The following is a 27,380-nucleotide window of genomic DNA, read 5'->3' as shown; positions in this document are numbered from 1 at the left end:
GTTGTGCTGTTGGTGATAGTTTAAATCTGAGAATCATAAATAATGCCATCACATGATTTTTAGTCAACCAAACTTAATAATAAAAAAATCATGTTTAAAAAAAAAAAATCCTGAAATTGTATTATTTGTGTCCTAAGAAAGATGGGAAATAGCAATGAATTTATTTTCTGATTTCTTGCCCTTTTTAGGATTAATGTGCTTCTAACTTAATTTTCTGCATTTTTTTAAGTTGCTTTGATGATGATACATCCCAGGAACCACTTCTGGCCAAATTGGTACAGCCTTGAACTGCAAAATGGCAGAGCTCTGAACTGCATCAGCAAAAAAAACAAAAAAAAAACAAAAGAAAAATACAGAATTAAAGTAGTTGTCACTATATTGCCACTTGATTGTTTTACTGTAACTTCAGCCAAAAATAAAAATGTTGTATTATTTAACTGCCATCAAGTTGATCCAAACCTGAATGAGCTTCTTTCGTCTGCTGAACACAAAAAAGGTATTGTGAAGAATGTTTGTAAACAGTTGTTGTCCACTTATTTCCATGATAGGAAAATACTAAAAAAGTAAGTGGAGCCCCAAAACTGTTTGGTTACAAACATTCTTTAGAATATCGTCTTTTTTAAGCAGAAGAAAGAAGCTCATAAAGGTTTGGACCAACATGATGGTAAGTAATTAATTAAATAATTTTCATTTCTGGGGAACTATCCCTTTTAATACATTTTAAATAACTTTTTTAAAAAAGTGTTAATATTATTGTGTTTTGTAGCTGATCAGTTAATTAAAAGTTTTTTAAACATTACCCTTATTCTGTTTTTGCCATTTATATTTTGCCATTAAATTTTTAGTTCAAATATATGTAAATATATTTAACATATATTTAATTTACATATACATTGTTGCCCATATATGAACATGTAATATAAAGACATATGTGTGTGTATTTAGGGAAATATATGTCGCATATTTGAAAGCGGCTATTTTATATATCTGTGTAATCCATACATCGACATATATTATATATGTGTTTTACATATATTGCCATATATCAGATTTTCGTAAAGCTGAAACGATTAAACGTATACAATATTGACAGATATTGAACTTCAATATTGAACAAACAGCGATATGCTGGTGCTTTTGTGTTAAGTGCATTTTTGATAAATGCACATAGAATAGGAACAATGGCCTAAAAATCATAAGAGGTTGGCTATCAATCGGGAAATTCTACGCAGGTGTCATTCGCGCAGATAATGATTCAGTTTGATAGAATATTATGTCATTATGCAAAAACGAAGTCAAGGTTTAAAACCATTGCTGATTTTTGTTCATTTATATTGTTTTAGGTTTCGAACATAAGGGTGGAATCAGACCTGGATAACGAACAACATCTGGAACACACGTCAGACGACAGACAGACACGCACACACACAAAAGAAAAATATTTTAACAAATAAAAATGTATTGTTAATGTACTATTGCTTGTGTGTTTATTCCTTGGGTAGATCAATTTTGTCTGATCTGACTAATGACATGTTTACGTATATTAAAATGACCTGTAGCGAACGTTCGCTATAGGTCCCCACAATGTTTTCATGAACGTCCCGCAATTGTCCGTGGTACGTCCCGTGAACGTCCCCGTTTCGTCCTCCGGACGTTCCGTGAACGTCCCCGTTTCGTCCCGCGAACGAACTCGCAACGTCCCCATGACGTCCAAAAAACCCTACACGATGACGTCCAGGGGACGTTCGCAGATGCCATTCAGGGGACGTTGTGGCGACCTTTTTTTGTTAGCTGGGACTCCTGCCCCGAGAGCAGCGCATAATTCAGTTTAGTACTGTTATTTTTACTCCTGCCCCGAGAGCAGCGCATAATTCAGTTTAGTACTGTTATTTTTACTGCTGCCCTGAGAGCAGCGCTAATGTTAATGCTAGCGCTAACTGACTAATGAAATGTCACGGAGATTTGAATGAGTTCTGTTGTCGCTCATATCGGTATCACAGACAGCGCGGTAGCATTGGAAAAAGCATGTTTTACTCAATTTACCCCATAAGCAACTTCGGTGCGATCGACTGATAAAGCAGTTGAATGAAAATGCATAGGATATGATATGTAGTCGATGATTACTTGTTTTGTGCGTCTTTGCCGCTAATTATCTCAGTAAACGTTAGAGTTATGTTGATGTATTATTATTTTTTAAATAAAATACATGGTAAATTCACTTACCTTCCACACTGTAAGCCCGGATTTTGTATCTAATTAAACCATTTAATTACAATTGAACACAATATTTAAGTTTTACTGCATTGCTTATAAAATATAAGTAGATTCTACTAATTTGTAGACATATTTGAACCTGTGAATAAACTTAAGTTAAATTAACTCGTATTATGAAATTTATCTCCTGACCACGCCTCCTCCACCGGTGCTGCGAGTAACAGCGCCATTTTGTCACTGTGATTGTGTATGAATTTAAGCTGTGGATGAATGTGGAAATTTAGATTTAGATAGTTCTATTGGCATTGTTTTCCGCCATTTATCTTTTATCACGTCCCTCGAGAAACTCTTTGTGATCGGCAAAAGTTGTTGTTCGTCTAAACGACGGGACATTTCTCATCCGTTGATAGCTAGTGTTCTCACTCGCCTGCGCTTGAACCCCTGACTGGCGAGTTCGACTAACATTTTTTGCCTTTTTCTTTCAATGATTTCTTTTTCACTCGAGGAGCTGTTGTTTGTGAGGAGTGTAAATTTAGTTTTACTCATACAGTAGCCGCGATTCCAGCCGAGGAGCGACAAAGGTGGAGCTAATATGGTGAGTGCAGTACGTTAATGTACCACGTTTAATTTAGACATGGCTATTGTTTGAAAGCGTAAGTTTTCGTTAATTAGCGGTATAAATACAAAGGCGGATGAATATACTTCTGTTCTGTCTAGGTTCAGAGTCCTCTTAACGACTATCTTGTTTTGGAAGAAAGAAGAAATGGAAGAGATGCTTTGAAAGTGTAAGTATGATCCTAATAACTGATAAGAGAGCACTGCTATTTACACATTTTCCTCCTGGTTTCACAGACAAGGCTTAAGGCCAGTCTCAGAATAAAATAACATGTTTAATAACATGACAAGGAGTCTTTACTGAATATACCTTGTAATGACATATTTTAAAATATGTCAGTGCCATTTTTCTTTTCTCAAGATGCACACCAGTAATGTTTTTAAGGTGTTTTTATAAAAGCTATTTAAGTATCTTAATTTAACTAAGGCCTAGCCCTGGCTTAAGCTAAGCCCTGTCTGTGAAGCCCTGTCTGTGAAACCCTGTCTCTTTGTTCAAACATGGAAATTATTCAAGAACAAAACAATTTCCTTGTTCACATTTATGCCACCTTCACACCAAAGTTCAAGATCAACTGTATGTCGTGGGTTAACTGAGACCTGTTCTGAGGATGATCACTTTGACTAGCACAGTGTGTGTCAGAAGATTATTCATAATGATGATGATGTGAGTCTGTCCTGCATTCATTCCTGTTGTTTACAAGCTTTCCTGAATAACACCGATCTTCCTGACCATATGCCAGTAGTGTTTGTATGTGGATTTTACTTTAAATATTCTGTAGATGTACAATTAAACGTAAACCCTAAAGTCTAATTACCATCTGTAAACTGGAAATTTTCTGAGAGCTGTACCACCTAACCACTGTATCTGACTGCTCCAGATTAATTTAGACATTGATAGTGTTGCCATAGAAAAGCGCAATTCCCAGTCTATTGACATGAACAGCTCACAAGCTGAACATCACAATGTTGTCCTCTCAGAATTAAAGTAATTATGACATGGTGTGAAGGCAGCATATGACTTTGAGTATTTAACAACAGCATTGTCTAACTGACTTGATAATGTATTTGTCGTTCTGTTTCTTCCTCTGTTAGGAGGCAGCTGACAAGACAGACTTCAGTAAGAATCCTCAGCGTTGATCAAGAAAGTTCACAGCTCACCTCATCTAGAGTGGGAATCATCTTGGAAGAAAGCTTGGTAATGGATGAACTGACCAATCTCAGGCCTTCTATGTCCATTGTTTTCAGACTGATTTCCCTGCCTACACCTGGACTATCCTAAGTGTATGAAAAGTATTTTATATTTTTTGTCGGGAAAAGGTGAGCTGACACCTAAAATTCAGTATTGCCAATAGTGTGAACTCAGAGTGTGGAAAAAACATATCGTTTTGATGCTGTTTGTTGCGATTCTGAGGAAAACTTGTTTGTGTGCTTAACGATAAGTTAATTTGTTGAACTAGTATCTTTTTGAACTTTTTTTTTTCTCCCATGTTTTATGGGGAAATGTTTTCAGGATATGAAAAAATGGTTTTGTTGTGTTTTCAATTGAATATTTGTAATTGAATTGATTTAAAATAAAAGGGAAAATTGCATTAATGTTCCTTTATTTGTTTGCTTTTTTCTTAATTTTCTAGGTTAACAAATTGGAAAAATAAAACATTTGATATAGATTTAACTTGGAAATTAGTATATTTGACTTAAATATAATAGTTATAATAATTGCAAATGAAATGATGTTACAAAACATTTTAAGTTAAATGAAATGACCTTTGTAATTCATATTACAAAACATTTTAAGTTAAATAAACTTTACATTACTTAAATTTTTTAGGGCAACCAGTTTCCTCCAATTTTTTAAGTAAATTCAACTTATCCGGGTTTAGAGTGCAGCAAATGCCTCCCACGAAGCATTAATAAGGTTTTTTTTTTTTTTTTTTTTTTTTTTTTTAAGCATTAATAAGGTTTCTGTCTAATGAATTCCCTCCACACGTCAAAATTTCCTGATCCCGCCTCTGCTTCAATTTCATTGGTTGAATCTGTAAACCAATCATTTTCCTTTCTGCCCTCAGAACATCTTTGTGTAAGCAAAATTGCCATCTGCGAGTTCTTACTGTAGAGAAAAAACTGAAGCTGCTTTTTCCCATGTATCCTTTATATCTTCCACAGTATGCCTTTACACATCACAAGTCACACAGCACCAATTAAGATTGGAGTAGTTGCACATGCATTTCAGAGAGTCACATAGCGGAATTCCCCATAGTGTCCTCTTTGGATGCAGCACAAGTTCACTTGAATAAAAACTGCAAAAATGGTCTTAGATAGACAAAGGAGTACACTGTAAAAACAATTTGTTGAGTCAACTTAAAATAACCTGGCTGCCTTAAAATTTTAAGTTCAGTCAACTCAAAAAAAGTTTATTCAACTTGAAATGTTAAATTATACTAAGTGACAACTTAGATATTTGAGTTGAATCAACTTCAAATTTTAAGGCAGCTGGGTTGCTTACCCTTCTGTTAAATTTAGCAAACACAAATATTTAAGTTGTTACTTAGCACAACTTAACATTTCAAGTTGAATAAACTTATTTTAGTTGACTGAACTTAAAATTTTAAGGCAGCAGGGTAACAAATTATTTTAAGCTGACTCAACAAATTGTGTTTTTTTATTTTTTTAAAGTGGTATACCCATAGCAAGCACTTTGAGTTCCCTGCAATAGCATGAATAATTACTAATATAATTCTTCATGCAATAAATAAATGTGAAACAAACAAACATAAAATATGTAGAAATAATAATAATAATGTGAGAAAAAAAATATTAGACACTATGTATCCAAATATAATTTCATGGCAACAACTGATTATTTCAAGATTCACAGTATTATTCAATGTAATACCCTTTGATGTCTTGATAAAATCAGAATCTCATAATTGCTTAACTCTATTCCACCCCTGCATGACTTGATCCATGTCCTGCCTTATAAGGTCATTGGCTGCATTCACAATCAATCATCCATATATATTATGTGTATAAAAGCCCAAATACTTTATCAAGCCAGTTGCATTTGGCCACAGTTAAACTCCTTCTTTCAGATGTCTACTTTTCTTTGCACGCTTCTGCTTGTCTTTCAACTTCATGCAAATGCAGAAAAGCCTCTTTGCCGAATGATGGGAGACCCTAAGTATCCGCTGTTATCAAAGGATGGAGATGTGACTATTGGAGCACTTTTTCCAGTTCACAGCATAGAAACATTACCCTCATTTAAATTTACGCAAAAGCCTCAGCTTTTATCATGCTCAAGGTTTGTTACTATGAAAATCAATTTATATAATGCTATTTATTTATTTATTTATTTATTTATCTATCTATCTATCTATCTATCTTACAGTGTGAGTCTACGAGATTTTAGAATGGCTCAAATTATGATCTTTGCCATTGAAGAAATTAACAGAAGTGCAAGTTTACTTCCAAATGTTTCTATTGGCTACCAAATTTATGATACCTGTGGTTCAATACTATCTTCTATGGGTGCAAATATGGGATTAATGAATGGTCAAGAATTTACATCAGAGGACAGATGCAATGGACAGTCTCCTATACATGCTATCATTGGAGAAACAGAGTCTTCCAACACAGTGATTTTGTCCAGAACTACAGGACCTTTTAAAATTCCTGTGGTAAGGAACTTTACCAAATGTTTGTGATAATTACCATAATGATAACTGTTTAATTGTTTCCTTTTTTTCCCCAGATAAGTCCCTCGGCCTCATGTGAATGTCTCAGTAATAGAAAAGATTACCCCTATTTTTTCAGGACAATTGCAAGTGATTATCACCAGAGCAGAGCACTTGCATATATAATCAAACACTTTGGCTGGTCCTGGGTGGGAGCTGTGAACAGTGACAATGACTATGGAAACTATGGAATGGCCATATTTCTGAATACAGCTGAGAAAGAGGGTATTTGCGTAGAGTACTCTGTGAAATTTCAAAGAAAAGAGCCTGAAAAACTCAAAAACATTGTAGCCACAATACAAAAGGGTACTGCAAAAGTCATTGTTGCATTTCTTACCAATTTTGAGATGAACAATCTACTTGATCAGTTAATTATTCAGAACATTACAGGCCTTCAAGTTATAGGTGTGGAAGCATGGATAACAGCAGACAGTATGATCACTTCAAATAGTTTTCATGTCTTAGGAGGATCACTAGGGTTTGCAGTGAAAAAAATTAATATTGAGGGTTTTGCAGATTTTGTTATAAAAGAATTCTGGGAAACAGCTTTTCCATGCTCACAAACTGAGAGCAATTCTTCTCAATATGGACTAATTTGCAACGTATATCAGGATCTCTATGTGCTGAAAAGCAACAATGAAGATGTGCCAGAACAAAGATATGCTGGCAACGTCTACAAATCAGTTTATGCTGTGGCTCATTCACTACACAGTCTGCTAAAGTGCAAAGAAAAGAAGAGCTGTGAAACAGACCTAAAAATACAACCACAGCAGGTAAGGTTTACAATGATAGGGTGTGATAGAAAGAGAGCAAAGGGATGACTCCTTTTTTTCCTGAAAATTTATTTTTGTCATAGGTGGTTGAGGCTCTCAAAAACGTAAATTTTACCATAAAGATGGGAGATCGTGTGTGGTTTGACAGCACTGGTGCAGTTGTAGCCCAATATGAAGTTGTGAACTGGCAGCAGGACTCGAATGGATCAATCAAGTTTATACCAGTGGGGTACTATGATGCCTCACTGCCCCCTGACCAGCGCTTTGTGCTCAACACTGAAAAAATTATTTGGGCTGGAGGACAGCTTGAGGTAAACTTCATCACAGTATCAAAACACTTGCATGGCCTACAGAAATGACATAAAAGATACCACATTACACACACATTTGCATATGTATGTATGTATCATTAATTAAAAATTATTTTATCTAGTGGTCTAATTTGTATACAGTGTATTTATATTGTTTACTAGCACATGAAATTTAGAGCAAAAAGGCCAGGTGACAATGAGGTTTGATCAAAAACACAAACAGACAGAAGCATCAGCAGAGGGCATTAGTGAGCACATTATTATGATAAGTATTGGTGCTGGATTTCTTTAAAAGTAATTATTTCCAATAAATAAATAAATCACTGTCCATGAGACCTTAATATCATTCAACAATATCATTTTTTTTAAAATACTACTACTGCTACTACTACTACTACTACTAAATGAGTAAACAACAAATATCTTTATTCTACATCTAATTACAGTGTATATTTCAATGTAGAAACCAAGGTCTATGTGCAGTGAGAGCTGTCCTCCAGGCACTAGGAAGGCTGCACAGAAAGGAAGACCTGTCTGCTGTTATGACTGTATTCCATGTGCAGAAGGAGAAATCAGTAATGAGACAGGTAATCTTTAGTCCATCTCTGTTTCAAAGAAAATGGGTTATTTCTTTCTTTGCCTTTTCCCCCTTTCTGCATGCAATGTCTTAAATATAGTTGTAGTTTATAACTATAGCGATCACAACTTCCTTTCCAGATTCAAATAACTGCAAGCAGTGCCCAAGGGAATACTGGTCTAACGCTGAGAAAAATAAATGTGTGTTAAAGGCTGTAGAGTTTCTTTCATTCACAGAAGTTATGGGAATAGTGCTAGTCTTTTTCTCACTCTTTGGAGTAGGAATAACTGTGCTGGTAGCTGTACTGTTTTACAGAAAAAAAGGACACCCCCATAGTAAAAGCCAACAACTCAGAGCTGAGCTTCCTGCTGCTCTTCTCATTGATTCTGTGTTTTCTCTGTTCACTTACTTTCATTGGTCAGCCCACTGATTGGTCCTGTATGTTGCGTCACACAGCGTTTGGGATCACTTTTGTCCTCTGTATCTCCTGTGTTTTGGGGAAAACAATAGTGGTGATAATGGCCTTCAAGGCTACACTTCCAGGAAGTAATGTCATGAAATGGTTTGGGCCTGTACAACAACGACTCAGTGTTCTTGTCTTTACACTTATACAGATTTTTATCTGTGTACTTTGGCTGACAATATCTCCTCCATTCCCTTACAAAAATATGAAATATTACAAAGAAAAATTATACTTGAGTGCAGTCTGGGTTCTACTTTAGGTTTCTCTGCTGTTCTGGGTTACATTGGCCTACTGGCTGTCTTGTGCTTTATTATGGCTTTTCTGGCTCGCACACTGCCTGATAAATTCAATGAAGCAAAATTCATTACATTCAGTATGCTCATATTCTGTGCTGTATGGATCACATTTATCCCATCATATGTTAGTTCCCCTGGAAAATTAACTGTAGCTGTGGAGATATTTGCGATTTTAGCTTCAAGCTTCGGTTTACTATTCTGCATATTTGCACCAAAATGTTATATTATCATGTGTAAGCCTGAACAAAATACAAAGCAGCATATGATGGGGAAGATTTCCAACAAATAAAATTATTTAAATATGGGTAATTTCACATCACAAAGAAAATAACAGACGGTGACCTCACTAAAAGTTCTGATACATTCAGAAATAATACTGGTCATAAATGTAAATGATTCTGTATGTTTCAGATATGCCCAGAATTACTCTGATAAACTCTATAAACAGAAGAGTAAAGAAGGCCTTAAAATGTAGCATTAAAGCAAAAGAGAAACCTGTATAACTGTAGTATGATCAGGAAAGCAGATAACAAAGGATATTTTCCCAGTATAGTGCAAAGCCTGATGTCAATGGATGGTGACCTTAGAACCTTTCAGAATGTGATTCTTGTATGTTAAACTTATCAGTATGAAAACATTTAACCATTTCAATATTTGGTTAAAGAAAATAATAATAATAATAATAATAATAATAATAACAATAATAATAACAACAATAATAATAATAATAATAAAATAAAATCTGTCAACTATATCTGTTAACCCAATCACTATGCTATATGTTGCAGGTTTTTATGTTGCTAGTTAAGCCAAATTAATATTTTAGGGTAATTTCTGTGAAATGTCATAATGATGGCCGTTTTAATTGCATTTTAATAAAGTATGTGTACAGTTGTAATAAGTGCAAAACAGACTGACATGAATGACATGGAATTAAAAGTTTATCTGTCAATTTCACATATTTTATTTTAAAAGTAATTATTTTCAGTGGAAAAGACTTCACCAAATGGTAGCTTATTTAAATGAAAAAAAACAACAACAATGTTAATTGCCTGTGTGTCTCACTTTTTACTATTGAAGGTTTTATATTTGTTATATTTAGTGACCTTTGGTGAACACACACACACAAACACACTGGGTTTTCATGTTCTCTGGGCAATTCCACAGACATACTGATTTTTATACTGTACAGATCTTATTTTCTATCCCCTTACCCTGACTGTAATCCTACACCTACCCCTCACATGGTACTTACTGCATTATTAGATAGATAGATACATAGATAGATAGATAGATAGATACATTCATTAATTCCTTCATTCATTCATTATGTATGGTTTATAAATTGTCTTCCTCATCTGGACAAAAAAAAAAAAAAAAAAAAAAAATGTCTCCAGAAAGGTCAAAATTTACTGGTATTACTATCACTGTAGGGACATTTTGCCCCTGTAATGTAGGAAATACCAGGACCACACACACGTACACAAATAATTTCTATGAAAATGCTCTATTTTAAATTAATCTTAATTTTTGAGAATTCTGCTTCATTTAGAACATTATCTTTCCTCTAGAACTTGTACTGTTTTTTGTCATGAACATCTAAAGGAGTGAAAAAAGAACAAGTAATGATTGAACACACAATGCAGTACTGCATCTTGTATGCTTTTAAAAATCATTTGTGCTTTTAAAAGTACATTCATTGGTCCACAGAACTGTTTAAGAGAAGTGCAGAAAGCTAAAAGGTAGAATAGTTAATAGTTAAATAGTTAACACCTAACTAACTAATATGTCAAGTAAAGTATAGTAAAGTAAAAATAGTTGATAAAGGGCCATTGAAAGAATATAGGGGCAAAATGCCCACTGGATTTGGCAAAAAGACCCCAAAATAAAGTTACACTTGTACATCAGTTTTCTATTATTCATTAGTCTGCAGTCAATTACGTGTATGTTTTTTGTTGTTGTTCTTGTTGTTCTTGTTGTTGTTGTTGACAAAACAAGGTTTGTGTGTGTTTAATCTGGCAAAAATCTGTTCATATCTGTGTCACTGTTTAGGGCATAGCTTGAATGACAAAAAACAAACAAAAAAAAAACAAAAAAAAAAAACAAAAAAAAACAAAACAAAACAAAAAAAAAAAAAAAAAAAAAAAAAACAGTAGTAATGGTTATGGAAGAGGATTAGGGCCACACAGTATAAACATTTCGAGATTAAAGTTATTATAATATGAGAAAAAAACTTGTTAAACTCACTAAATTGCAAGAAAAAAACTCGTTAAATTTCGAAAAAAAAAAAAATCATTACATTTCGAGAAAAAAAGTCTAGATAAAATGTTGAGAATAAACTCATTAAATTGCGAGAAAAAAGTTGTTAAATTTCAAGAATAAACACACTTGTGTCATGTTCATTTCATCTGATCAAACGGCGTCTGTAGCAGTGTAGTTTGGAGCGAAATGCACACAAATGTGGGATATGATGCGATCGACTGGGGTTCGAGTCTGACTTTTGCAGAACTCGTTTTTCTCATCACATATCACATCGGGAAAGTGGGAATCAGCTGCCTAACGAGCGTTTAATAATAATGTAATAAGGGGGGTAGGTTTAAGCAAATCCACTGCAAATAGCTATCAATTTGTGCATTTAAAAGTATAAATGCAGTAAAAGACTTACTGTCGCAGTATTTCTGCTGTGTCAGTGTTGTTGAGAATGGCAGCCCTTTTGCATCTGCCTTAAAACTAGTTGAAATCACCGCAGAATCTGTGGTTTGTATCAGAGAGCTTTGCTTCTCACAGTGCTGTTTAGTGGTCAACTGATCGAGGCCTGCGAGTAAATACATTTGTTCTGCGCTGTCTTTAGGCAGAGCTAAGAATATAACAGTCCGTGCAGCTCGCATTACACAAATAGCGCTGTTCCGCTGTGCGCTAAAGTCATGACAGTACCTGAGTTAGCAAATTGTTGTCACTATAGGGTTTTACTGATACATGATCTTTGTATATTATGATTATTGGGCCACTTACTGCCTACATTCCAAGACAAGATGCGGTCCGTTTGAAATTCAACAACGAGCTGTATTTGGCCTGCGGCCAGATTTGCAACTGACATAGACGTTATTTACAGTGAAAATAGTAATATGTAGGCTACTATTTTACACTAAACGACAACAGCAGGATTTTTACAGACTTGCTATAACTTTCTGACATTTGGACGTGACTTTCTGTATTACTGACATCTGGACGGGTTTTTCTCTGTATTACAGCCGTTTTTAACTGTTTGAACGCATTGGCTACTTGGACTGAAAGTTTACAGGGGTTCCCCGCTTTTAAGAAAATTCAGATCGTAAAAACGGCTTCTTTTCTTTTGAAGGTATTGTTTTCATTATAATGTATACTGATCCAAATTAACAATCAATAATAATCATTATTTTACCACTCTGCATGTATGAACACTGGGACGGGCGCGGGCGCATCAGGCGCATTTATCAAACATAGCCTATTTCAAACGAAGCCGGCTGGACGTCTGATTAAATCTCTGATTAAATCGGTCAGGTTTTCTCTGTATTAGAGCCGTTTTGAACTTAATATTTGAACAAATTTGTTCCTTGGACTGAAAAGTTTACAGGGGTTCACTGGTTTAATAAAAATCTGATCGTAAAAACTGCTTCTTTGTATTTGTAAGGTATTGTTTCGTTATTATGTACTGATTCAAATAAGTAATCAATAATAATAATTATTTTATTAACATCTAGACTGCGGGAAACGGAGCGGGCGCGGGCACGGGCGCATCAGACGCAATCAAACATATTTCAAAGAAAGCAGGCGCCACGGTCCGGACCGCATCATCACTGTCTTTACTGGCTTTTAGCGAATATTTGCATTTATTCACATATGACTGGATGTGGTGGACTGTCATGATTTTGGCTAATGCAGGGCACTACTGAATGATGCGTATCAGATGCCATTTAGAAGTGGGTATACGCAAAGCAGACTGATAAAGAAGTGGCCCACCCAGCACCAGACGTCATTTGGACGTCATTTTTTGGGCTAAATCAAGTCGGCCCGTCATGGACTTCTTTTAGCCCAAAAATCGACGTTGAAAATTGGTTGTTGTTTGGTCCGTCGGATTTAGTCTTAATTTAGCCCAAAAATCGACGTTGAAAATTGGTCCTTGTTTGGTCCGTCGGATTTATTCACATCCGGGACATTTCCTCGTGTGCGCCCCTCACCCATTTGAAATATTTTTTTACAGACGCCATTTTCTTTCCTCGCGATGCGGAGCATATGAGGACGGGAAGCAACAAAATAAAGTGTTTAATCTTACGCACAAAATGTGTTTTGTAATATCATATCGTTTTATAACGATATTAATGTGCTGTATGCCGCTAAACTTTTCTCAAAGACATTTTTCCACTCGCGATGCGGAACAGACTAGAGCGCTGTGCAATTAACCTTAGCTCTAAACTTTTTCTTTGAGAGATAACGTTATTTCCTTTCACTCGCGATGCGGAGCAGACAGGACATTTTTATCAAGGAAAACACATAAAGTAAGTGTTTTACCTCATTTACATTATGTATACTATTACTTTATGGCCACATTAATATGTTGTGTGCACCTAAACGTTTCTCACAGTGATATTATATACTTACGTGCTTTGCTCTCCTGAACTTTTTCTCAGAGAGATATTTTCTTTCAGTCACGATGCGGAACGGCCGGGAAAGTTGGTTTTATCAAGGAAAAGTGTTTTACTTCATTTACATTATGTGTAATATTACTTTATAATGATATTAATATTCTGTGTGCACCTAAACATTTCTCATAGATCTGAATTGCTATGCAGTGCTGAGGTGGAGGTCGCTTTTAACAGGGAAACACTAGAAACACTAGAAACAAAAGTAAGTGTTTTACTTCATTTTATGATATTTATATGATGTGCGACCTAAATGATCCTAATTTTTTCTCACAGATATTAATTGCTATGCAGTGCTGACGTGGAGGTCGCTTTTAACAGGGAAACACTTGAAGTAAATGTTTTATGTCTTTTATAACGTCATATTGATTTATAGTGATATTTATGTGCTTTGCTCTCCTGAACTTTTTCTCAGAGAGATATTTTCTTTCAGTCACGATGCGGAACGGCCGGGAAAGTTGGTTTTATCAAGGAAAAGTGTTTTACTTCATTTACATTATGTGTAATATTACTTTATAATGATATTAATATTCTGTGTGCACCTAAACATTTCTCATAGATCTGAATTGCTATGCAGTGCTGAGGTGGAGGTCGCTTTTAACAGGGAAACACTAGAAACACTAGAAACAAAAGTAAGTGTTTTACTTCATTTTATGATATTTATATGATGTGCGCCCTAAATGATCCTAAATTTTTCTCACAGATATTAATTGCTATGCAGTGCTGACGTGGAGGTCGCTTTTAACAGGGAAACACTTGAAGTAAATGTTTTATGTCTTTTATAACGTCATATTGATTTATAGTGATATTTATGTGCTGTGCTCTCCTGAACTTTTTCTCAGAGAGATATTTTCTTTCAATCACAATGCGGAGCAGATGGGAAAGTTGGTTTTATCAAGGAAAATGCCAAAAGTAAGTGTTTTACTTCATTTAAATTATGTATTTTATAAGATAATATTACTTTATGATGACATTTATACATTGCGTGACATCTGCTTGCTTTAATGGGCGCTCACAGTGAACATTCAAGTCTGGAGTGGAAGGAGTTACCATGGAAATGGGGCAGAAACTCAACTGTCCAGCAGCAAAACATGTCTCCCACTGTTGTTTTCACAAATTTCAGGTAAGTTTAGTCTCTAATATTACGCAAATAGTACATACATGTGTTCCTGACACTTTCTTTCATGTAAATGACACACTTCTGTTGAATATTTACTTTATAGAAATGGTTTATTGTCTTCAGAAAAAGTCTGTTAGCATCTCAACCGTAATGCTAACTTATAAGAGGTAAGTTAGGTTAACTATTGACTCGAGCTCTTGTTTATGAAAGTCTAGCCTTTTAATGTCATCTTAATTAATGTTACTTGCTGTTACTAGCTTTGCTTTTTTTTATAAAGGTTTTGCAGGCAATTTGTCATTGGATGAAAGTAAGTAAGCTAATTTATTTAACCTAGAAGTATGCAATGTACGGTTAATTGGATACAAAATTAACATGGAGTGTGAAAATGGGCTGAAAGTACTTTAAACATGTTTTGACCATTCATGGTAAACAAATATTGATTCCACTTGTTCTGTGACTTCAGCAGTTTCAGAAAAAAACTTCTACGACAGGAAAAGTTCCTGATTTTAAAATGTCTGAAGAGAGCTGCTGACAGAGATATAAAAAACACAGGTGATCTGAAAAAGCTTATTAAATTACTTTATATGTATCTTTCATAATATATTTAGCCTATATCACCATGTAGCTGTAATTTTCTTTTGCAAAATTATATATATCTATATACTTTTATGTTTGTTTGCTTGTTAGTTATTTTAAAAGGACTTTAACATACAAACATAAGTAACACTGTATATGAGCATTAAATAAGTAAACATAAAAATGTAAATTCTGTTATTAAACTGTATTGTTTTGTATATTCTATATATTATTTATTTTTCTTTTCTGCATTTCTCCTTTGCTATAGTTTACTTCTAATAAACCTGACATTGTATAATAAATATTGTTGACAGATTGTTTATGTTCCTTCCTAGATTCTGCCATGCTAATGGCCGTGCAACAGAGTTGGAGCGTATCTCCTGTCGAAAAACATCTCTAGACATTATGAACCATATGACTAGTAAGTAATACCTTAAACATACACTACTATTCAAAAGTTTAAGGATCAGATTTGTCATGTATTTGAAATAAGTATTTTATGGCAACAACTGCTGCATTTATTGGATTAAAATACAGTAAAACAGTAATATTGTGAAACTACCATTTTTAAACTATTTTCTATTTCAATATGTTTTAAAAAGTGATCTAACCTGATTTTGCAGCATTGTTATGCTTACACCGGGCACAACATGACAAAATACAGTAGAACCTGTAACGGTGGTGGCCCTGCTTTCCTAGGGTTACCAGAAAGTTCTCTATTCATTTGTTTATATATAAGTTCGGGCGCCAGACAAAGTCAAACCTTGTCAATACTTTTTCCCCACCCCCCCTCCGGATAGCTCAGAGTTAAAACCACCAGTTACATATCATACAGTCCGGGAGTAGTGATACCACAACTAAGAGTCCAACATGCATATTCAAGAAGTGTACATTTAATTTTCCATCAATGAATTCCATTCACCATACACCAAAACATACAATTATACAATGATCCCTTGATTATCAGTCCCCACACCCAAAAGAGGGAAAACAACAATAAAAATCACAAACAACCCTTCACAATTTTGATTAAAACCGATCCTCAGTCACCACGAGTCTCACAAAGCTAAGCACACTTAATGTTTTTAAATCAGTCCAAATAGGGAAAAAAACAACAAACCAAACAAACAAACAAAAAAAAAAAAAACATTCATACTCAGAGAAAACAATACTTGGAAAAACAAAAACGGGGTATGCAAATGTAAATGTGTGTGCAGTGCAGAAGTCATGTTGTGTGAAGCGTACTTGTTTGTGTTTTGGTGTGTGCATGGGACTTATACCACATTTATGGACTTCGTCGTTCTCTGAGAATTCTTGGATTTCTGGTGAGTACCTTTTGCAATGGAACCCAAACAATCACAGTGGCATCCTCCTCATGGAAGCATAAACTCACGCTGGCAGCTGGACCCAGAAGACAGCGGTTAACATCCACACGCACTCAGGCTTCGTCGTCATCAGCTCCAAGTACGCAAACCACTCATTCCGCTCAATCCTAATCATCTTCAATCTCCGATGCAGAGCGAGCACGTTTGTGCATAATACGTCCGCCGTGCACCCAGCATTCCGCCGCTTCTCCTAACGAGCCTCACACTCACATCAGGTGCGCTGCGCCACCCTCGGCCCGCTTCCGCCGCCACCGCAATGTTGTCACTTGTCTTTCAGCTTTTCCTCACTTCTTCCACTATTCCCAACTTTTCTCCATAAAGGTGGTGATTCTCTTTCTTAAAATCAAATGCACAACCACGTCGTTCGCGGCAGAACGTTCCGTTTGTGACTCGTGACTGAGGACTAGTGACTGGTGACTGGTGACTGACTTCTTTGTCCCTCTTTTAAACAGTTGAACACGATTGGATGTCAAGTTAATTAGTGGTGACGCACTACGTTTCGCCACAAACCCATTATAATCATTGATGCTGTCTACGCTGGATGCGGCGCGGCACGACACAACAAATCCCATACAGTAAACTGCTACCGCATTCTATTTATGAGAAATTACATTTTACAATATATTCGCATAGAAAACAGTTATTTATTTTAATATAACAGTTATTTTAAGTTGTAGTAATAAACATTATCAAATAAATGCAGTTTTCTTGGTGAACATAAGAGACTTATTTCAAAAACATAAACAAAACTGAACACAAATGTTAATATCGCAAGGGATACCAACATTAGTCCATTTATTCTAATAAAGAGCAAGAAGCTCTTAAAAATATTAACATAAACAGATTTTTTTTTTTTTTTTTTTTTTTACCTTTGGTGATTTGTATTGTATACCAAGAATGCAAATGCACAGTGACGTAGATTGTCTATCTATGCTGGATGCAAACCAGAGCAACCATTGAAAGTCATTTGAACTTGGTGTCAGTACATGATAAATAGAACGTGGCATCAGTTTGCTGTCAGGGATTTGTAGTGTTGCGCTGTGCCTCATCCAGTGTAGACAGCATCACTGATTATAATAGGTTCTATCGTATTTTGTATGCATTTTGCTCACGGTGTTAAAACTGGTATGATGCCATTCATAACTATTAGAACTTTTCTCATTTCAGAGAGACTGAAAATCATCAATAAAACACAAGGTAATGATAACTTATTTTAAGCATATAGTAAGACTAACAAGAATAAATAAAAATGCATCTGTGACTTCATATTGCTTCTTATTTTTCAGTGAATTGATAGCTCCAACACCAATTAAGCAGACCTGAGCAGCTGATCAAGGATCACCAGAAACTCTGCAGAACTTCAGTACCCAGTCCTCAGTAAGTCCTCAATACCCAGGACTGGAATCCAGAGTTGTAAGTCATCAATCTAGCAGTCATCCTGCCTCCCTGAATTGTCATGTTTAGAACATATTTCAGGAGATCTCAACATTGTCTCTCGAGGTCCACTTACATGCGTTTTGCTCCAACCTAGTCCCGTGTGTCTGAACAAACTAATCAAGGTCTTCAGTTTAACTATAAATTTACCTAAACAATGGGTGTGTATCTCTCAGGTCTCTTGATCATTAGTCAGTGGTTAAAGGAGAACTACACTTCCAGAACAACAATTTACAAATAATGTACTCCCCCCTTGTCATCAAAGATGTTCATGTCTTTCTTTCTTCAGTTGTAAAGAAATTATGTCTTTTGAGGAAAACATTTCAGCATTTTTCTCCATATAATGGACTGATATGGTGCCCCAATTTTGAACTTCCAAAATGCAGTTTAAATGCAGCTTCAAACGATCCCAAATGCAGTTGTATATAATCCCAGCCGAAGAAGAAGGGTCTTATCTAGCGTAACGATTGGTTATTTTACTAAAAATAATACAATTTATATACTTTTTAATGTCAAATTCTCGTCTTATCTTGCTCATCCCGACCTCTGTTTTGTTCCGGTTCATGACAGTTAGGGTGTGTTGAAAAACTCCTATCTCATGTTCTCCCTCAACTTCAAAATCGTCTTATATCGCTGTTTTACCTTTTTTGTTAAGGGTGTTTGATCTTCTTTGCATGTTCACTTTGCAGAGACTGTGTTGGTACTTCTGCAGCGATGTAGGATGATTTGAAATTATTTTTCAAGTTGAGGGAAATACGATTGGAGTTTTTCAACATACCATAACTATCTTGAGTCAGAATACACAGAGTTCAGGGAGAGAAAGGCAAGACGAGCGTTTGAGATTAAAAAGTATTTTAAATTGTATTCTTTCAATGAAAATAACTGATTGGTTCACTAGATAAGACCCTTCTTCCTCGGCTGGAATCATTTACAACCGCATTTGGGATCGTTTGAAGCTGCATTTAAACTGCATTATGGAATTTAAAAATCGGGGCACCAAATCAGTCCATTATATGGAGAAAAATGCAGAAATGTTTTCCTTAAAAAACATAACGACTGAAGAAAGAAAGACATGAACATCTTGGATGACAAGGGGGTGAGTACATTATCTGTGAATCTTTGTTTTGGAGTGGACTTCTCCTTTAAGGGATGCCTTTAATCACAAAATTTTTACTGTGCAATAAAATGTGTGCTCCCTAAATAGCTGTGAAAACCAGGAGGCATCGATGCTCACTACGTTCCCTTATAAGAAGTTCTGAAGCTCAAAACTTAAGAGATAATTCACTACAAAATGACATGTGACCGATTTTAAAACACAAACCAATATCATATTTCAGCATTACGGAGCCCCTTAAGGGACGTGGTGAAAAAAATCAGAGTGAGTGAAAAAAAATTCAGGGTGGGAGGAAAAATATTTTTCAGATTTTTTTGCATTCTCTCGCAAAACATTTGCGTTCCCTCGCAAAACTTTTGCGTTCTCTCGCAAAACTTTTGCGTTCCCTCGCAAAGTTTTTTGCGTTCCCTCGCAAAACTTTGCGTTCTCTCGCAAAGTTTTTTGCGTTCCCTCGCAAAACCGGGTTGGGTTCGGACAAACACTTCCTGTTTACTCAGCTCAGTATGTTCACAACGGAGCGGTTCATATAAGTTTTATACTGAACTTGAACCCAAGTGGCCTATTATAGAAATACAGTCATTTAATTGCTTATAGTTTAAGGCACGATTTGGGAAAATCCTAAAACGCTATGTGGATTAATGTACTAAAACAGTGACAGCGGAAGCCCAATTCGGTATTAATAAATGCTATTCATACTAATAAAATTTTTAATATTAATACCCTTAGCATTACTCTCAATAAAGCAGTCATAAATGCAACTTGCTAATGTCTTTTCTCCCCACAGAAAACCTTTAGGATACAGAAAACGCTTAAGGGAAGCTAATGGACGAATTAAGACGGTATTTGTAGTTACAATGGTTTAACCCCCCGGGGTCGACGATCACGCCGGCGTGATCAGCTCACGTTTTTTAAGATCAGTGCAAAAGACACTAAAAATACTCCGTCAATTTTGGTCACACAAATAAGTGTTATACATCATTAGAAACCATTAAGTGTATACTTTTATTTGTGCAAACTCACAATAAAAACTAAACTGTGTGCTGCTTTAAATTAAAGAAAATATACAGGGTGCTTTCTCAGTCTTCACTGTCTCCGCAAACGGCTTTTAGAAACGCGTCAATAAAATGAACCTAAACTCAGTGAATACTCGACACACAGACAGGAGAGATATATCTATAGAAAGCTTGATATCTCTACTTTTAAATAAATCAAGTCTTATCAAAAACAAATATTCTGTGCTAAAATAATCCACGTGAAACCAACGTGATGCTTAGTTTTTCCCTCAGAGCTAATTATTTTTAATGCAATCACGCCCAGGAACAGCTTTTGCTTTTGATATGATAAATAGCCACGTGTGCAGCGCCGCGTGTTAGCGCCCACATCATCGTAAACAAAGCTTGACATTTCATCAAGTTTATGTCGGCTACTGTTCGTTTCTGGAAGAAAACGCACTGAGAGAAACAGCAGAATTTACCTTCAGAAAAAAGAAGACGTGCTGAGAGGAAAAACACAGAATTCACCTCAGATGAAGAACAACGCGACGCGCGGCTGATCCAGAGGAAGAGATCAGTCTGACGAGTAAGTGATGTTTCGTTTTTGCATTAGTTAACGTTTTATTTTGACATAAGCTTGAACACATTTACTAGCTTGGTTTTTCCTAAACTATGATTCCTGGCTAAAATGTTTGAAATCGAGTGAAACATTTTGAAAATGAAAGTAGATCATTGTATCTAAATTTCTTACGACGCGATGAAGTTTTCATGGTCTATATAATATAAAACAAAATACGATATAAAAGTAATATGAGTGTACACTGTAACATGATGAATGCTACGAACTATGTCTAGATCATATTTATTATTAATACTCTGTTTCCAAATAGAGTTTTATAAGGTGCTAAACCATAATTTGTTTCTCAGACATAAAATGTCCTTTTTACATAGTACAAAGTTTGTGTGAATCTGTGACTCCAAGATCGTTATATACAGATTCTTCTGATATTAACATGCTCAGAGATGTTTTTTGTTTTTGTTTTTTAGTGATCTGATACCTGCACCACAGATGAATCTTGCTGATTTTTACTGGAGTCTCTTCAAACTTCTGAGAGCGCTGTACCAACATCAGATGTTATTCTTCATTGATTTTCTGTAACATAAGCTCTGTGACTTTTTTTTTTTTCTTGAATCCATGGAAAGAAGCAGCAAACACTTAAATATCAGGTATGGTTTACTAGTTTGACTTGCTGAACAGGAATGACACAAGGTCTGTTCACATCTCTGTGGTTAGATCAGTGAGTACAATAATAATCTTTGACTATCATTATGTATGTTTTGATTATATTGTGTTGTAAATAAAATACAAACGACCAAAACCCCCCCATTATATTACTTTCCTCTCATTCTTTGTTACCTGCCTCATAGTGACAGCCACAGTGATGGGCCATTAGGGGACAGCCTTTTGTCTCTCAGGTGTGAATCACTAAATATTCATGGCCGTTATACCTCCCTCGCATACGGCTTTCCATCACAAAACACATCTTAGAAAATTTACATCAATATATTGTTTTCTATGAAAGAGTAAGCACGATCATTTTCACATCATTTTGAAGTAAATATTCTAGCCTACAAGAGTGATTACTCAAAAGCCTTGCTCAGGACTATTCAGTATGAGTTTTATGGCCTTATTTTAGCTACATTTATTTTCCCACAACTTACTAACCAGGCATAATATTTTTTTTCTAAAAAATGCAAACATGTACATCCATCTTGCTCACATATTATTGTAGCACCGTTTGTGCTGAATACAAAAAAATATATATGTTGGCCAGTAGTATGTTATAAGTAGTTGAAATAAGCACAAATGTCAGGGCATGTCAAAACATCTAAAGGGCCCCAGAGGGTTAAGTATAGTAACCATGGTTAATTTGTTTGCTGCTTGTTTAAAAAAAAAATAATAAGTTTTTGAAAGGAAAAATAAAACAAATAAGTCACCGTAGCCTATTAGTCCCATTTTATTCAGAAATAATACTACCAGCAGGCCTACAGCATGTTATAATACCAACATTATAAACACACATAGCCTATATTTTAGTTCCCTGCACTCCACAGCAAATCCTTTAAATTTAACCGTATTCAGAACAGACCAAAAACCAAAACCAAAAAACTATAACTTATTCATTTTTAACGAATAAATATAATATAATGCAGTATATAATAATAGCTATAAGCTTATAGCTATAAATAAACTAAAATAAATAATTTAAAGCGAAACTGAAAGTATGGGCTCACGTATTGCTCTCCTTCAGCACAAATCCAAATGTTTCCATATTCGCAATGTATTTGCAGCTAAACCATTAAATTAACCAGGCTTTGTACGTTCCAATATCGACATGAAAAAATCATACTGAACAAAAATGTGCCGCAGCGGATTGGACCGGTGCTCACGCTGTACGGCACAGACTAATACAGAATATTTAAACTGACTAGTGTAACTTTGTATCTGTTTGGGTGAAGTACCAAGAGGCGAAACTCAATAGAACGCTCCATAGCAACAGTTCCGCCCATGACATAACTGTGCTGCCGCCATTTTGGACTGACACCTACACAAAACGCCGTAGAATAATACGAGCCAGTCGCGCTTGACCAACTTACAATGAATGACTTATGTAAAGTTTGTATATATATGTATTTATATCTAAATTAAATATTATAGACAGGTCCCCTTCACCAATTGACTAGACTGTTTCATACTGCTTACTGTTTACCAAGTAAACCGATACAATTACTGCAAACCCTTTACTTACCCATATCTATGTTCTATTGTATTTTTTTCCTTGTTAAGTTAAAAACTTAATGTAGTGAAATAACCAGATTCGATGTTTGGTAGTGATAGAGTCAGACACACTCAAATTTATTTATTCACAATGTAATTTTTTTTTTTATTAAAAAATACATTTATAAAAAAAATGGTACACATTCATAAAAAACTGTTCAAATTTATCACAAAATATGAACACCTAGCAACCATTGTCTCACGGACTCCAACTATTGTGAGGTCTCTGTAATTTGTCATGTATTAAGTGAACACTGAACTGAAAATAGTAATAGATCAAAATCAAATAAGCAACAGAGATTAAAACCACCACCGGCAATTGTGTTACCCGCTACAGCTGAAATCAACCTGCATTTGGCGAGTTGGCGGATGTTAATGTCAAGCAGTCCTGCTAACAATTTAATATTTCCCCTTTTTATTATTACCTTTGTGGATCACTTGGAAACCGGTGAAACGCAAAATCATGCCTGGTGGATTGATAATTGCTGCAATTTATTGCAGCACACTGCTTACGTTTCAGCCACTTGCTCGCTCGCATCTTCTACACACTTTTTGCAGGTGTCAGTCCAAAATGGCGGCAACGCCTCCGCAGCGCCATCTATAGACTGTTGCCCATATCAGTACAGAGTTTCGCCTCTTGGTACTTCTATACTCTTTGGCGCCGGCACGATCAAATAGCTGAAATATAAAAACTGTAAAAATATATATATACAAAATATAAAAACTGTCTTCCATACAGAAAAATACCCTGTGCGAGTTATTGTTTTTCATGTTTAAAATAGGAGAATGCAACGACTGCAAATGCAACATTTATTTTATATAGCAGTTCAACAAAAAGGGTAATATTAAGTGACATTTTAAATGTAGCCTACATTTTAAACACATGATGTTTGTTATATTTAACGAAATAATAATAGTTCCAACGAAATCCGCAACAGAACTGGCGTGTCTCCAAGCAACAGCGGTGTTAATCTGCAGCTTTGAACCATTCGGAGAGTCCGTGATTAATCACCCATTCATAACTACAACCATTTGCTTAGTTATTGAATGAATGAATGAATGACACGACGCCTTGCTCATTAAGACAGTGACATGCTGCCACCTACTGGAACGTTTGAGAACCACTAGTTTAATGGATTACTTCATTAATTGCCTATTTTTAATAAAACATAAAATGTTGGCTTTTTATATCATTGTCTTCTTATATTAAGCTAAGGTACATTGGGTATATTTTTAATAATTCCATATTTGGTCTTTTTTTTATCAACGTCTTCATAAAGCCGCGTTTTCTTTATGGGAGGAAAAGGCTTAACATGCAATTTTCGGGGCTTACCTGCTTTCCTACATTTAAAATGTATAACAAACTGTATACCGAGTTCGGCCTTTTATACTCTATTATCCCGTTAAGTTTTCTTTCTGGGGGATACACTTAACGTGCAATTTAGCGGGTTATGTTTATATACTGAGCTATTCTGGTATATAAGGTGTGTACTGAACTTGGTCCTACAGTGTTTTACATTTTAGAATGTCCCAAAATCGTGCCTTGATGCATTTATGTAATAGCCTACTTGAGTCCAAGTTCAGAATCAAACTCTATGAGTCGCTCAATTGCGAACGTGCAATGTAGGAACCACTACAAGCTGTAAAGTTAACAGATAGTGTTTGTCCGAACTCAACTGGTTTTGCGAGAGAACGCAAAAGTTTTGCGAGGGAACGCAAAAATCTTTGCGAGAGAACGCAAAAGTTTTGCGAGGGAACGCAAAGTTTTGCGAGGGAACTCAAAGTTTTGCGAGAGAACGCAAAAAAATCTGAAAAATATTTTTCCTCCTACCCTGATTTTTTTTTTTTTCACTCACTCTGATTTTTTTCACCACCATGTCCCTTAAGGGGCTCCGTACAGCATAAACATACATCTCTAGACAGGTAATGTCTAATCTAGCAAACATATTCAATTTATTCATGGCTGAAATCTTGCACATTTCATGTAACAAAGTATTTATCATAATGTACTGTAAATAGCATTAAAAGAGATATTCATTTTAATGCTGTGTGTAAATATCAGTAGTGATGCTGTACAGTGATGATGGAAATAGTCACCAGTGTGTAGTAACCTACTGTCCTTATCATTTTCTGAATTTGTAAACACAATTTATCAATTCACAACCTAGCAAACTAATAAGGTGATTGAGACGCACCCTCTGTATGGCAGTGGACTTTGAGGGCCAGAGTTGAGAAGAACCCCTGACACACTAATTAGTTAATAATCACTCATGAAGAATAGTACACTTTCATTTGAACAGAAATATGCAATATTTGACTCATATTCAGTAATGTTATTATTTTCTATTTCCTTTTGGTTGTGTCAGTCACAGCTAAATAAAACCAAAGTCCATTCAGCCACAGGTCACTGCATCTTTTGCTGTGTAAGGGTTTTTTTTTGTTTGTTTGTTTAAATGTCAAACACGTTCTCAGTATTTATATATGTTTCAGCTTTTATAACCATTTTAGGGATCACTGTTTCAGTACGGTTCTTATGTACTGTCCATTTAACATTTCAGCATCTGAATTCTTTTAGTACTTGCATAGTAATTTTAATTGGACCACATTTGCGATGCATATATAGGAAGTGACATAAAACTGTGTTGAAAATTCTAGAAAATTTTTCTCATGCTGTAAGTCAGTTCCCACTCTTTTGTTTATTTGTTTTTAACGTTTACATTTTGGTTCTTGTTTTCTTTCTCATTTTTAGATGCTGGAGAAAAAGCAGCCAGGCTAAAGCATTTAAAGTGGAAACTTTTGTTGTGGCTCAAAAATCCAGGATTGGGATGGTGGAAGGAGCAGAAGATCAGAAGATCAGAGATCAGGCAGAGATCCACTGATGCCCCTGAGGGAACTGTTTAACTAATGTGTTAGGTTAAACCAAAAATTTTCAGCACTCACCTTCATGTCTTTCCAAACCTGTAAAACTTTTGGTCGTCTTTGAAACATAAATGTAGATGTTTTTAATGAAATCTGAGAAATTTCTGTCCCTCTATTTCACAGTTTATGCAACTACCACTTTCAAGCCTCAGAAAGGTAGTAAAGACAGCATTAAAGTAATCCATGTGACTCCAGTTGTTTAACCTTAATTTTATGAAGTGATGTGAATGGTTTATATGCACAAAAAACAATGCATTTTTATTCACACACAAACAAAAATCTTATGGTGCTTTTGTGAAAATGCGTTGGAGATACCTAATGTATGAATAAAGACAATTTTGTTTTCTGTTTTTTGCATACACAGGGCATCTGTTAAAAATATCTTTATTTGCATTCTGCACAAAAGTTTTTTATGGGTTTGGAGTGACAGAGTAAGTAATTAATGGCAAAATAAGCATTTTTTGGGTGAGATGTGTTCTAATGTGGTTAGAATTGGTCATTGTCCTGTGTTATAAACATTTTCAGTATTTCAAAGATTATCGTTTTGAAAAATCAGTTTCAAATAAATACTGCTCCTTTGAAAGTTCTATTTGAAGAATACTGAAATATGTTTTCCACAAAAAATATTGTGCAGCACAACTGTTTTCCACATTGATAATAATCTAAAATGTTTCTTGAGCAGCAAATCATATTAAAATATTTTCTGAAGGGTCATGTGACACTGAATACTGGAGTAATGTTACTGTTTTTACGGTATGTTTAATCAAATGCAGGCCTAAATTGTGAGCAGGAAAGTGTTTTTTTACTTGAAAGATGTATTTAATGTGTCGATAAATGTTTTAGTACTCTTTTGTGAATTGTCTTATTTTGAATATGAGATAAATCATGAATTTACGGTTGAAATTCGGCCTGAAAAATACGTCTTTTTAACTTTCACTTTACAACCACATTTAGACATAATTTGGACGTCTTGTTACAAACGTCTTTTCGACGACCTGAAAAACACGTCTTTTCGTCTTTCACTTTTCGACCAAATTTTCACGTTGTTTAGACGTCTGGCATTGTCCTCCTTTCGACGTCTTTTCGACGAGTTTTGCTGGGTGGGGGGTATACGCCATATACCTGATACCCACTGCTGCCTAAGACATTATTATTAAATGCTTTTTAGGCAGTTGATTCCCACTTTTCCGATGTGATATTTGATCAGAAAAGGAAGAAAAGCGAGTTCTGCAAAAGTCAGGCTCGAACCTCAGGCAAGCACACCATGTGCCACATCTGTGTGCATTTCTCTCCAAACTAGGACACTGCAGACACTGCTTGACTCTCTCCGACCAGATGAAAT

The 27,380-nt window shown here is 35.3% G+C and overlaps 2 long non-coding RNA genes and 1 pseudogene across 2 annotated transcripts; all 3 read left to right on the top strand.

The window, feature by feature from the left end:
- The first annotated feature begins 2,237 nt into the window (after window positions 1-2,237).
- LOC127180838 (uncharacterized) lies at window positions 2,238-4,422 on the top strand. Its single transcript, XR_007829701.1, has 3 exons — window positions 2,238-2,809; window positions 2,932-2,999; window positions 3,922-4,422. It is a non-coding gene; the product is annotated as an uncharacterized LOC127180838 (long non-coding RNA).
- A 1,481-nt stretch (window positions 4,423-5,903) lies between these two features.
- On the top strand, window positions 5,904-9,269 carry LOC127180827 (extracellular calcium-sensing receptor-like; annotated as a pseudogene).
- A 5,239-nt stretch (window positions 9,270-14,508) lies between these two features.
- Window positions 14,509-26,752, top strand: LOC127180841 (uncharacterized). The gene is made up of 9 exons (XR_007829705.1): window positions 14,509-14,571; window positions 14,678-14,782; window positions 14,883-14,946; window positions 15,057-15,086; window positions 15,243-15,331; window positions 15,691-15,776; window positions 17,910-17,937; window positions 18,027-18,153; window positions 25,869-26,752. It is a non-coding gene; the product is annotated as an uncharacterized LOC127180841 (long non-coding RNA).
- The last annotated feature ends 628 nt before the right edge of the window (window positions 26,753-27,380 follow it).

Source organism: Labeo rohita, chromosome 18, assembly GCF_022985175.1.
Source record: "Labeo rohita strain BAU-BD-2019 chromosome 18, IGBB_LRoh.1.0, whole genome shotgun sequence".
Classification (NCBI taxonomy): Eukaryota; Metazoa; Chordata; class Actinopteri; order Cypriniformes; family Cyprinidae; genus Labeo; species Labeo rohita.
Note: the sequence above shows the minus strand (reverse complement) of the source record. Positions and strands in the feature narration are given on the sequence as shown.